The sequence below is a fragment of the Gossypium raimondii genome, chromosome 10 (genome assembly GCF_025698545.1).
Source record: "Gossypium raimondii isolate GPD5lz chromosome 10, ASM2569854v1, whole genome shotgun sequence".
NCBI classification, from domain to species: domain Eukaryota; kingdom Viridiplantae; phylum Streptophyta; class Magnoliopsida; order Malvales; family Malvaceae; genus Gossypium; species Gossypium raimondii.
The window spans coordinates 29,219,860-29,234,838 of record NC_068574.1 but is presented as its reverse complement, the minus strand read 5'-3'; positions in this window follow the sequence as shown (position 1 = coordinate 29,234,838).

The following is a 14,979-nucleotide window of genomic DNA, read 5'->3' as shown; positions in this document are numbered from 1 at the left end:
TCAAATACACATATATGTATTTAACCATTGTAACACTCCTTGCTTGATCCGATTGTTGAACTTGAGTCTTAGGATGTTACCCCAGTTACCAGAGCAATTACATGCAATTTGCAATAATTATTCAAATTTAAATTGTCAATTCATTTTCAAGACAAGTATAACAGAAATCATAAACATTTCAGGTATTCAATCGAATTTCTAACCATAGATTAATATATTCGAGCATGAATAAGGACCAATCTGTAAATTTTCAAAACCTTGGACTAGGTATCGATACCAAAGAAATAAGTATCAATATTTTTATGATAGGTATCGATACTAAAATCAATATCAATACCATTTTTGCATTCTACCAAATTTGGAAATATTGAATCAAAATCGTTTTATCGATACCTTGAAGAAGTATCGATCTTTATAAAATAATTATCAATACTTATTATAAGTACATATACAAATTGGCATTCTATCCATTTCAAAAACCGTTCATTTGGAAAAATACCGATACCTTGGTCGCAAGTATTGATACTTTTTCCCAGATAGTAAAAAATCGTAAGTTTAAAAACACATTTCATGCTCAAATCAAGTCACTATATAATAATAACCTAAACACAATTAAACCTGCATAAAATTCAATCCAAGCATTACCAAGCATTACAATCAACCACATTTTTAATCACATTCAATTATTATACCAATATGCCACATTGGCACCCAATTCAATCAACATTCATTTGAGCCTGTTATACCAATTAACTATCACAATAATCCTCATTGTAAAATACAATAAACTTTGTAACTAACCAAAATAATGCCAACCATCTAAAAACGACCCATTTAGTATCATATCAAGTAATAATTTCTATTCAAACATTTATAATCAATCACTATCACCATTTTGCTTAACCATTCTTTGATCACATCATATGTGCATGATCATTTCAAACTTATATGCATATCATATAAGCACTTAAGATCAACCATTTCATATGCTCATTTAAAGTCAACAATATTAGAAGGTTCAAGATCATTAAAATTTAAAATAGCCGCACTTACTAAACAACCCTATATTCATCCAAAAAAATTGAATTGAGAACGATCAGAAGTCTATTGAAACTAAAGCTGGATAGTGTGTGCTATTGAGTGATCCAATCCGCCAAATTTTGCAAACATCAACTACAGGACAGAAAACGAAACAAAGTAAGCATTTTGAATGCTTATTAAGTTCATAGGATTTAAAACAACAAACTTACCACAATTCATAATTAAACATATTGGAATAATTAATTAAACTCAACTACATGTTACAACGTTTCACATTATCAAGGTGAGTTCATTAATCATTCCAATCATATATAAATCCAACATTTACTTGTTATGTCAATCTAGTATCGCATAATAGAGTTATCAATAATATACCATTAATATCATTCTATTCACACAATGTACATATCCATTCGAACACATGATATCATTAACTTGATATAACATTTCACGATAATAAGGTAAACCTCACATTTAATCGAATATATATAACATTATATGTAACAATCCATTTTCAATGACATCGAAATAGTAGTTTGGGACCACAAATCGATGAGTGATTTTGTAAATATTAATAATATTTACGAGTCAAATATAGTATTATATTGAATTTTGACTTAACAATTTAACCTATTTGAATGAATACTTAAGTTCAAGTGGTTTGTCCCTAAATTTAAGTCATTTTAGAAAATGAGGTATCGGGATCTCATTTTTGTATTGAAATTTAGTTCAAAAATTTTAGTGATTTCTTAGTTAATTAAAGAAAAATGACTAAACCATAAAAATTGTTAAACATGACCCATATGAACCTCTTGAATGCTTAGGATACAAATGACATGTCATTAGGGCTATTACAATTTAGGGTGCTGGTCTTGGATGTCCTACCGCTAGCTGAGGTCCTACATATGTTGTAGATCCTCCATAGCTCATGTGAGCAGCATTGTGTAGCCTAACATTCCGACCCACAGCTCGTGTGAGCAAGCCCATTTCACAGCTCATGTGAGCATATACAGTTACAGTTACAGGCATAGGTGCACTTTGTGTGAGTATTGTTCCCGCATATCCAATGTTATTTCATTTGGTTCATCGGGTGTTAAATGTATAAAACGAGATGGGTAACACTAAATGGTTATATGGAATGAGACATTGAATGGAGAAATTGATATGAATTATTGAAACAAAATGTGATTTACGAAAGGATTGTGTGTTAAATGTATAATACTGAAATAGTTATATGAGATATTTATACGAAATGGTTATATAAAGTATATACAGAATGATTATATGAATCAGTTATATGGAAAATAGTTATATAAAGTGTTTATACTGAGTGTTGATATGAATAGTTATGTAAAAGGGACATTTGAAATGGAAATGTGAAATGTTAAATGAATAGATGTTGAATGAATGGTATATCAAATGAGTTTATTTGTATATATTTTATGACATGATAAAGTTATAAGTTTTGCATATGTGAACTCACTAACCTTGTGAGACTTGTGATATGTATAGGTTAATGATGAACTCATGACCTTACTTATGAATTTAATTGCAAAAAGTTTAAGTTATAACCTTTATGGTAAGTTAAAGTTTAAGTTTAATATGAACTTACTAAGTAAAGATTTGCTTACACCTGTTGTATTTGATTTCTTGTAGATCATCAGAAGTTTATGTCGGTTGGAAGTGCAAGTCGGCGCTCACACTATCCTTTCAATGATTCGGTATAAATTTGTGATTATTTTGATTTAGGTTATAAGTGGCATGTACTAGAAGCCTTTAAGTTATTTTGTTTATGATGATGTTGTCTATAAGTCGATTTAAGTAAGATTTATGGTTGTGTATATATGTTGGGTATCTTTGGCTTAAGTTTGTGATTAAAAGTGTTTTTGGTCATTTGATAAATGCCTTATGTGATTAGCTTGAGATATGGTAAATGGTTGTGACAAAATGATTGAATTGGTATGTCCTTAAGGTAATGACTTGTAAATATTAAATGTGTGTTTGTTTAGATGTTTAATTTGTGGTACCAGTTAGGGTACATTGGCTAGGCAATTAGGTTGAATGATATGATATGTTTTTGGTAGGTTTGTAAGTGTTTTGAATAGGTGAAAATGATTGCAAATGGTTTGGCTTGGTATTTAAGAAATGGTGCTTGAATGTGTCATGGAATTTAAAATTTTAACGTACACACGGCCTGTGACATAGGCTGCCACACGTCCATGTGTCTTATTGATTTTTAGGTGCAGTTTTTCCACACGACATCAAGCTGTTAATCACACACAGTCTAGGACACTATCTGCGACACAACCGTGTGACCTTATTTTCGAACTGTACATGGTTTGGCCACACAACCATGTTCCTAAGCCACAAAGTCGTGGTTCTGTCACATGACCATGTGACCATTGTTTTCAAAATTTTTCATGTTTTTCTGTTTTGTTTCAGATCAATCCCTGTTTGTTTCCAAACTAATTTTAAGGTCCCATGGACCCAATTTAGGTTTTGTTTTCGCATATATGCTATGAATAATTATTAACTATTGATTTATGATGATTAAATTGAGCTCTGGATTGTTTTCATTTATAATTGAACTAAAATTTTGAGAACATTGCAAATTAGTCCTAATTAAATTCTGGACGGTATTGGAGCATACATTAGCTCGTATAGGATATGAGAAATGACGTATTTGTTAATACTAAATTGAATTGACTATGCTTGGATGATTTTTGTTAAATTTGAGTAATAATTATCCATTTATGAAGTATTTTATGTTTATATAAGATAATCAATGTGAATTCAATGTGTTCTATTCTGGTTATGACTGTAGCATTCTGTAACTCGGGTCCGACGACTGGGTCGGGTTATTGGTGTTACATTATATCAAGTATTATATGTAAATATCATTCAAGACATTACCAACCACATAAGTTATATCAATTAAATATCATTCATTTCATGTAAATATCATATACGATTTGAATGTATTCTCATAATAATTTAAACAAATTTTCCCTTTTTCTATTAATCCAATATCCCGATGAACATTAGTAAATAAATTCGGATACCTGGGTAATTACACCTCACCATGGAGCATTGTAGTGTTGAACAAAGGCAGCAAAAACGCAAACAAAGGGTCAAAGTGCCGAGGATCCGAAGTGCAAACAGTGGCAAGAAAGTACAATCAGGGGCACTGAAGTGCAATAAGGGGCATGAAAGTGCAATCAGGGGCACCAGAGTGCAAATTAGGGGCATCAACATTTTTTTACAATTTAATCCATTCATATAACAATTTACATTCATTTGATACTACATAACTATCCATATTTATCATACAACCCAAGTTTTAACAAAGTAATCCATTTGATGTCGAAACCATTTATATATATGTCTAACAATTTGAATTAAAAAGAAAAAGAAAAATTATAAAATATTATGAATTAAAAAAGTAAGTCTCATGGGAACTTACCTGGAAAAATAACAGTAAACAAGAAGTCAAGGACTACTCCGTAATTTCTCCTATTTTTCGATGAGCTTCTAATTGATTCAATTCCTGATCTATAATAATTCATTACAATTTATCATATCCAATTGTCTTAGATCATCTTGTTATAGGTATAAGTCAGCCCATTCCACTTTTGAGAAGTTCCCTAAAATTTTTATTTTATTCAATTTAGTCCCTAAAACCTAAATAGTCATACTTTCAAATCTAAGCTTCGTTTTTCAATTCAAATTTAATTTCATCCTTCCATAACATTCTAATATTCATAAATACAAAAATTTTATGCTAATTTTGAAATAATTACACTTTAGTCCCTATACTGTAACTAACAAATTATACTTTACAAATTAGTCCCTATTCATCTCTAAGCACCAAATATATCAATTTAACACTAAAATTTTTAATATTCAACAATGGAAACATAAAAAATCTTTAACATTTTCGAGAAATAAGACATGAGTTAGCTAGATTGAGCTACAACGATCTCAAAAACAAAAAAAAAAATTACGAAAAACAGGTTAGAAATTGCTCACTATGCAATGGTATAGAGCTTGGTGGAAAGTTTCTGTTTTTAAACAATGGAGAAGCGGTGGAGGGAGACTAGACAATATAGATGACCCATTGCTTTTCTTTTTATTTCTTTAATGGTTTTAACATATAGAATAAAATAATGATTTAAAACATAACATTACTTTATTTTATCATCATTTCACCATCCATTAACCTTCAAATATGACTTATTTCCATAAACCCTATCCATTTATCAATTAAACCTTTTATCAAATAAAATTCTATAGTGATTTAATTTTTTCACTTGTATGATTTAGTCCTTATATCCTAATTAACCATTCAATCACTAAAATTTCCATACTAAAATTCAATTTACCTATATAATAACTATGTAAATATTTAATAAAATTATTTATAGGCTCGATTTATGAAAATGAGGTCCTGATACTTTATTTTTCAAAACCACTAACTTTAAGGTCGAATAACTTGTACTTTTATTAATTGTCCCATTATCAAATTTATCCAGGAAAAGTTCAATATAATATTATAATTAACTTGTAAATATTATTAAATAATATTTACGAACTCGATCATTAAAGAACGGGATTCTGAAACAACTGTTTCCTGGCTGCACTACAAATTGGGCTACTACAACCATAATTAACTTTCATTAATAATAAAAACCAATGACATTTCATTATGGCCATGGTTAGTGGCAATCTCTGGATGAAAAGGATTTCATCCACTATCACCATTTCAATAATGGCTAAATTATATCCTATGCCATGGCCTAATTTCATATTAGGACTTGCTCAATTCTCTAGTAATTTCTTGCAATATTCCTCATCTTACATTTTAGTCATTGTACTATATATATATATATATATATATATATATATATATATATATTAGGTTAATCAATTTAATTACCAATCACTTCTATTTCTTATCTTGTAATTGACTTGTACACTTTTCGTTTCAACTTTTCAAACAACTTAATTTAGTATTTTCGGCCTTGACATTAACTTTTCTAACATTAACAAAAATTAGATTATTATATTTCTCCCCACCTTACGAAATTTTGTCCACAAAATTTACTCGAAAATAATTGGGGTACCAAATGTGCATTGTCTCTCTTGGATATTAAATGTCTTCCTCGATATTATGACCCCTCCTTAATGTTTTTAAGTACACTTTTATTTCTCAATTCTTTTATCTTTCGGTTCAAAACTTTTACAGGTTCTTCCTCGTTCGATAAGTTAGGTTGTACTACAATTGATTCAATTGGAATAACATATGAGGGGTATGATCGTTGCCTTCAAATCATCCAAATGTGAGAACATCATGAATATTTTCTAACTCGAATGGTTTAGTTAGCCTTTAGGACATTGATTCCATAAGCTTCAAGAATTTTGTACTATCCAACAAATCTCGAATTCAATTTTCTCTTATAACCAAAAACACATTATTTCTTTCATGGAGACTCTTCAAAATACCTCATCTTCTATCTCTTACCTTATCTCTAATCCCACCATAACAATTTTTGTATGAAATCACTTGAATACTTAACTAGAATTGTCGTTGAAAGTGAACCTTGCCAAAGAGGGAGAGGTGATACTTAACTTTTTTGTAAGCTAATAGATTTCTAGACTCAATGAATTATAACTTCCATGGAGCACTTTTTCATTGACACTCATCTCTCGCCTCATGTTCAATTTCTTTTCTTTTTCTTATATTGACATTCAATTTCTATGTGTCCATGTCACTTTCTTGATATATTAGTCTCCTATCTCTCAACTCTAGTCGTTACGTAGGTTGTTGGTTTCTAGGTTCTTATTCGGATTGGTACTACGGCCTCTGTAAAACTGTTCAACCATTCCTGTTGTATGTGAGCCCTCTCGTGAAAGGTACTATCCCACAAGATATTTTTACAATTTCACATGCTAATTCCATTTTGATTCCACATTTTTCTTTTGGCTTAATCACACTTAATGATGTTTCAATTGTTGAAAAAATTCGGTTTGAAAACGGTTTTCTTGTACAGGAAAAAATTAAAATTTTTAAAAATTTCAGTTTGAATTCTAATAAAATATTCTAAGAGAGTGTTTAGATGAAAATTTTTGAAAATTTGGAGATTTTTAAAAAGCTAGCATTTTAGATTTCATCAATTCAAAATGCTAGCAATTATAATTACTTTGTTTGTATAAATAATTGCTTTAAGAAAAAATTAGGTTATTAGATTTTTTTGGATTAAGAATAATTATATTAAAATTAAATATTATAAAAGATATTCATTATGTATATTGTTATATTTGAAAAAAATTACAAATATCTTTAATAAAATAAAAGTTTTAAATATATATTAGAATTAAATACATTTGTTTTGAAGTTTTAGTATTTATGTTAAGGTGGGGCCATGTGTATTAAATAAAATAATATTACAACGGATTTTAAAAACCATCTCTTTAGATGGAATTTGATAAGGAAATTGAGCTACTAAAATTCTCTCTTTAAATTACTCACAAATTTTGAAATTCTCCAACCTTTTTACCTAAATAAGTAAATTCACTTTTAAAATTTTGAAAACTTTAATACAAATGAAATTACTTCTCCAAACCCCTCATTCAAACACACCCTAAAGGAATAAATACCTTAAAATACATATAACTAATTTGGATCAATGGATGAATTGTGAGAAGAATTTGGAAGGAGATCATGATAGTGATGACCTATCAACTTCATAAAATACATCCATTGTACTTCAAGTAGTTATGTTGGATTTGACTACAAAAAGAATGTACATATGTTGACAAATAAAAATCGTCACTAAAAGCAAAAAAGTCGATATAGACCCCCAAACCCAATACCGATGGTCAAATAGGAAACCCAACAAAGTATAAGCCGTTGACAGTAAAAATCCATCAATATGCTCCTATCTCTGCATGATGACAAAAGAGCCGACACTAAAAGCACCATGGCAATTACTTTCCGATGAAATTTTATTGACGTATTTACATTCGTTGATAAATTACTACATATTATATTGGTGACCATTTATTGACAAATTTCATCGGTAGAAATATTTAAAACTTTTTTTTTTAGTTTTCCGTCAGTATAGAGATATACACCGTGGATAAAAATTTGCTATAGTGACGGTCTTTATAATCAGTTCCGTCAGTAAGAGATTATTTTTTTTAAATATTGTATTGCTAAAATATTCTTAATATTATTTTAATCATTTTTGCATTTTATGGTTAAATTTATATTATTATTAATTTTATTATAATTATAATCCGTTAAAACTATAAAATTTAAAATTTACATTATAATATTGAAGGGAACAATTATCCTATAATTAATAAATAAATATGTGTATCAAGTAGTCATCAAAACATATTATACATCATTAAGAGTTAAAAAGACAAATCAAGTCATAGGTCACCAATGTTTGAAGCTTGGTACATTTACTCCTTACATAATCATCATATAAATACTCCATTATCGGCTATTGCAAGTAGTCCAATCTTGAATCAACACCAAGCTACAGAAACCATTTCCCTACGTAAAACACAATAAAGTGTCATAGCATTACTCATGGCAGAATACGTATTCATTATATAGAAAGTTGTAGCATCCAACAAATTTATTATCAAAGGTTTACTATCATCATTAAAAATATATGTAAAATTTCAATATCGTCACATAAATAAAATATAATAGTAATGAATGTGTTTAAATGATGACACCAAAATAGTACCTAAACAACATCAAAAGAAAGCACATAAAAAACACCTTAATAACATACATTAACAACATCTAAATATCACATAAATTACAACTGAACAACACCAAATAGGAATTTGAACAACACACATAACAATTTGAATAATACCTGAAATAAAAGAGATTTCACAGCTAGTTCCCATTTTCTTGTTCATTTGGAGTATTTCCATCATTTTGCTGTTGAATAAACCTGTTAAATAGTAAAAAAACTACTTGTCACATATTCAAGAAAAATTAGTGAAGCATAAAAAGTTTACCATTATCAGCTTCATTAGGTTGATGGCTTGAGTAGGACGAACAATTGTTTCTTCGAGAGATGTGGAGCAATACTCGCATCAGGCACCTATGAAAATCAATAAAAATGTCCAGAACATAAACCACTTAATTATTCATCATATGTGAAAAATATATATATGGTACACAATACATTCTTCACTTGCCCTTGACGTAATATTAATCCAGGTCTTATCCATTTGATGTGAAAAGGAAAACTGTAACAAGAATATAACTACATCACTTATAACCTAATTTGATATAACCTAATACATCTATAAACATCCACACTACACATGGTATAGGCTTGAGACAGTGCGAGTTTCTTTCTTTCCAACTTTTTCATTTCATTTTATCCTCCATAAAATTTATTAGAGCTATAATTTCTCTGGCGAAAATAAAAAATACCAGCTGCTATCGTGAATAGTTAGATATACTCATGCACATAACAAGATGATTTATTTCAAGGAACAATTAGTATATAAAAGATTAAGGAATTGTTTCAAGGAACAAAATAATAGCTACAAAGAATGTTGAGCGAAAAAATGAACTTAGTTATTGCTAAATGGAAAATGTAACTAATAGAGCATCATAAAAAGAGAAAACATATTAGCCAAGAAACCTAAATAAAAGTGGAGGTCACTTACATAGAAACTTCAATGACTAGGCAGCTTGAAGGTTCTCTATTTAGCCTTTTAGCAGCTTCCAGGAATCTTTAATAGGAAATCAAGAGTGTTAGACTTTTATAAGGTAAAGTTAAGAAAGTTTAGAATTTTGTTTGCACATTCCATAAAATATTCTAACTGAAGATCAGACCATATACCAATGCAACTCACATTTCAGGACTTGGCTTCCCTGCAGTCACTTCATCACCACCAACAAAGATGGAGAAATAATCTTTGCAACCTGCAAAGGATCAACACTTGGTGGTTAAAATCCCAAAGCATCAACCTTACCGATACAACTAAGACTTTATTGATGTTATAGACCCAATAAATAGATATAATTCAAATTTAATACATCAATTTAAATGAGGAAGAAATTCACTTAAAATAAAAAAGATAGCAATTTATCTCTAATTTATTTTTGAATCAATAATTTATATTAGTGAATTAACTTAAAAATACTATATCAAATATTTAAAAAACAAACCCAATGAACCGATAATATGTTTATTATATGAAAATCACATAAGCATATAAATAAAATATAATTTAAATAAATGTAGAACATGACATAATAAATTAACAGATTCAACAGCAAAAGAACCGACATATTCACCCTCATGTAATTACACTTTGTTCTATGCCTGCCCACTTTATTGTAAACATTTGAGTTCAATAATTCAATAGAAAATGCATATATAATTAAAGTCTAGGTTTTTCTCTCTCTTTTTTCCTACAAATTATTAAGGATTAAAAAATAGTTATGGTTACTTGTAGTTAATAGTTAAGTAATGGTTAGCTGTTAGCAGTTAGTTAGTTGTTAGCAGTTACTGATGTTAGTTAGCTTGTTCAAATCTGTATAAATATAGTAGCTTGTTATTCAGCTAAAGATATAATTGAATCAATCTTCTTCTCTTCTTCTTGGATTGTGTTAATGTTTCTCATTATGGTACTGAGCCATAATTTTTTTTCTCATGGCAACTGAAGCTGTTTCGGGTAATGAAGATGAGAATCGTCAGTCGTTTAATACTGCTACTCATGTAGGTGGTTCTTCACCCGGTCCTGGCAATGCTTCTTTAAGGAGGATTCAGCAGTTTCCTAAGCATGATACTGTGAAACTTGGTGAGCATAATTTTCTTTTGTGGAAGCAACAAGTTCTGTTGATTCTTGAAGGATATGGTCTGCATGAGTTTGTTCTTGGTATTGTTAGTGTTCCTCCACAATCAGTTGTTGATACGGATGGTAATCTTGTTCCCAATCCTGGATTCTTATTTCATAAACAACAAGACAAGCTGTTAGCCTCTTGGCTGTTGTCTACCATTTGTGATGAGATCTTGGTTCATCCCACTGATGTTCGATCTAGTTTTGATGTTTGGAATACTGTTGTCCATCGTTTCGCTTCAAAATCCACTTTGACAGTCTCTACCTGGCGACACTCTTTATATTCTTGGAAAAAGGGCCAATTAACTATGAAAGAATACTTGGTAAAGATTAAAAGTTAGTGTGATACTCTGACAGCTGCAGGAAATGATGTTTCTGAACAAGAGCAGATTAGTATTATTCTTGCTGGTCTACCTGTGGAGTTTGAGTCGATTAGGATTGTGGCTTCTGCAATGAGGGTTCCTCTTGATCTTCTTGCAGAAATGCTCACTAATTGTGAAGCTCGACAACAAGAGTTAGTTTCGAACGTGTCTTTTTAGGCTAATTTTTTTCAGCAACGCGGTAGCACTGATGACACCATCAGTAAAAGTGATAGGGGATCTCGACCATCTTACAAAGGTAATGGAAGATTTTCTCGAGGCAGAGGTCGAGGAAGGAAGTTTAGTCATACTAAACCTCAATGTCAACTGTGTGGACGAATTAGTCATACTGTCCAGAAATGCTATTATCTCTTTGATGAGAATTTTGAGGGTGTTTCTGAACATCCTATGTAGGCTCATTGTCATCAATTTCAAGGACCTTCAACTTCTTCTTGTGTAGGACCTCATTGCTGCTCTCATAAGAATGCTACCACTGATTTTGCTACGGGTTCTAACAAAGGACCATGTTCTTCAAATCCTTTGAATCTGACAATATGGTATCCCGATTCAGGAGCATCCAATCATGTTATTAATGATTTGGATAACTTACAGGGTGCAGCACCGTATACAGGTAACCATAAGCTTTACATGGAGAATGGGGTACCTGTACCTGTAGCTCATATTGGCTCAAGTCTTCTTCAAACTACTAGTAGAATATTTCATTTGAAAAATATCTTGCATGTTCCTCGAATTTCCAAAAATCTGCTGTCTATTGCTCAATTTGCAAAAGATAATCAGGTTTATTTTGAGTTTCATCTTGTTCATTGCTTTGTGAAGGATATCAAGACAGGGAGTATCTTATTGGTGGGTCACATTCATATTGGTTTATTTTGAGTTTCATCCTGTTCATTGCTTTCCAAAAATCCAGAGCTGTTGTTTCTTCCCATTGCTCATGTTACTAACCTGGCACCTCCTGCTTCCAGTAATCTTGTTTTTGATTTGTGGCATAAAAGATTTGGCCACTCTTGTAATAAGACTGTTGCTACAGTGCTTCGAAAATGTAATGTAGTTGCAAATAATTCCCAGCTGATTTTAGTTTGTTCAGCTTATCAGCTTGGAAAATTTCATAAGCTCCTTTTGTCCCTCTCTTCTACTGTGTATTCGGCTCCTTTTGAGCTTATTGCTACTGATTTTTGGGGTCCAGCCTCTATATCTTCTGAAGGACATTCTTACTATATTTCATTTGTTGATGCTTACTCCAGATTTACTTGATTTTATCTTATTAAACATAAGCCTGAGGCTCTTGCAAAGTTTCTACATCTTTAAAAGTTTATTGAAGTTCAGTTTGGCTGTAAGGTAAAGGTGCTTCAAACTAACTGGGGGGAGAGTTTCAGTCTTTTCCTCAAGCACTTTCTCAATTGGGAATACATCATCGCATTTCTTGCCCGCATACCTCGGAGCAGAATAGCTTGGTCGAAAGAAAACATAGGCATATAGTTTATGTTGGCATGACATTATTGGCTCAAGTGAATGTTCCTATGCATCTATGGGCTCATGCTTTTATCACTGCAGTCCACCTCACTAACAGGCTCCCAACACCTGTTCTTAATGGAAAGCCTACATATGAGCTGTTGTACAAGTCTGTGCCTACTTACGTACACCTCAATTTTTTTAGTTGTCGATGTTATCCTTTTCTCAAGTCATTCAACCCTCAAAAGTTGCAGTTTCGTTCCAAGCCATGTATCTTTCTTGGTTATAGTCCTGTTCAAAAGGGATACAAGTGCCTTGATGATAATGGTAAGATGTTTATTTCTCGAAATGTGATGTTTGATGAAACATGTTTTCCTTTTATTAGATCTACCAATTCAGATAGTGGTTCTGTTCTCCATGGGATTCGACCTTAGTTTTTGCATCAACAGTCTCACGTCCCAGTAATGGTGTCTTCAGATCAACCTCCAAGTCTGGTTAACTCTACTTAGTCTATTTCTTGTAATTCTCCTACTTTGCAGCTTGGATCTACTGGTGTTTTTGTTTCAACTGATGCAGATAGCTATAGTCATTCTGCCTCTTCTTCTCCACCACTTTCCCCTCAAGCTAAAGCATGTTCTAACTCTCATTTAGCTCCTAGAAGTACTCAGATTGTTGAGGAAGTGTCTGCTCCTCTTGTCAATGTGCATCCAATGCAAACCAGGGCCAAAGTGGAACTTTCAAACCCCAAATTTTTTTAGCTGAGCTGCATGCTATTGAACATGTCACAATTTACGAGGCCTTGTCTTCCAAAGAGTGGACTCTAGCTGCCCAACAAGAATATGATGCTTTGATGAAAAACAATACTTGGGATTTGTTCCTCTACCTACCAATAGGAGAGCTGTGGGGTGCAAGTGGATATTCAAGCTTAAGTGTCATTTGGATGGGTCCATTGCTTGATATAAAGACCGTTTGGTGGTAAAAGGCTATCTCTAGGAAATTGGAATTGACTTTCATGAAACCTTCAGCCCAGTTGTAAAACCAGCCACAATTCGTGTTGTTCTGGCTTTAGCAGTGAAGTTTGGCTGGTAATTACGATAAATTGACATCAATAATGCCTTTCTTAACGGTGACTTAACTGAAGAAATCTACATGGTTCAACCCCTTGGCTTTGAGCAGCAGCATGGTAGTGAAAATTTGGTATGTTGATTAAAGAAGGCACTGTATGGCCTTAAACAGGCACCACAAGCTTGGTTTTCCAAACTTAGAGACTTCTTACTTACTTCTCAGTTTGTGTTAGCAAAGTCAGATGGCTCTTTGTTTGTTTAAAAAAACTGGAGGTGTGTTGCTATATGTGCTTTCTATGTGGATGACATCATTGTCATTGGTAATCATCAAGGCAGCATTGATGAATTTGTCATAGCTTTGGATACACAATTTTCTTTGAAGGATTTGGGGCCTCTCATTTATTTCCTGGGTATTGAAGTCTTGCCTACTACTAATGGGTTGTTCTTGAGTCAACGCAAATATTATTTGACTGTGCAAAGGGTTCTCCTGCACCCATGGCTACTTCAATGCGTTTATCTCAACATGATGGTAGTGCTATTGAAAATAAGTCTGACTATAGGAGCATTGTGGGTGTTCTCCAGTATGTTGTTATCACTCGACTTGACATTACATTTACTGTTAATAAAGTCTGTCAATTCATGCATCAGCCTCTTGATCAGCATTTTAAGGCTGTAAAAAGAATTCTTCGATATCTTTAGAACACTATAGAGTATGGTCTTCATTTTACTGCTGCTGCCAACTTGGACCTAGTCGACTTTTCTAATGCGAACTGGGGAACTGATATCGATGATAGGCTGTCCACTACGGGTTTCTGTGTGTTTTTTCGTGGTAACCCTGTGGCCTGGGGATCCAAGGAGCAACAAGTTGTATCCAGGTCCACCACAGAGGTTGAGTATCGAGGACTTGCTCATACTGTTACTGAGATCATGTGACTCAAGTCTCTCTTGTGTGAGTTGCATGTTGTTCCTTCCAAGAAAGCTACAGTGTGGTGCGATAATTTTGGGGCTGTTGTTGTGTCAGCTAATCTAGTGTTGCATTCGAAGTTCAAGCACGTGGAGTTGGATTTATTTTTTTGTTAGGGAAACGGTTGCTGCGGGACAGTTGACTGTGGGGCATGTCCCAGCTCAGGATCAAGTAGCAGATACTTTCACCAAGC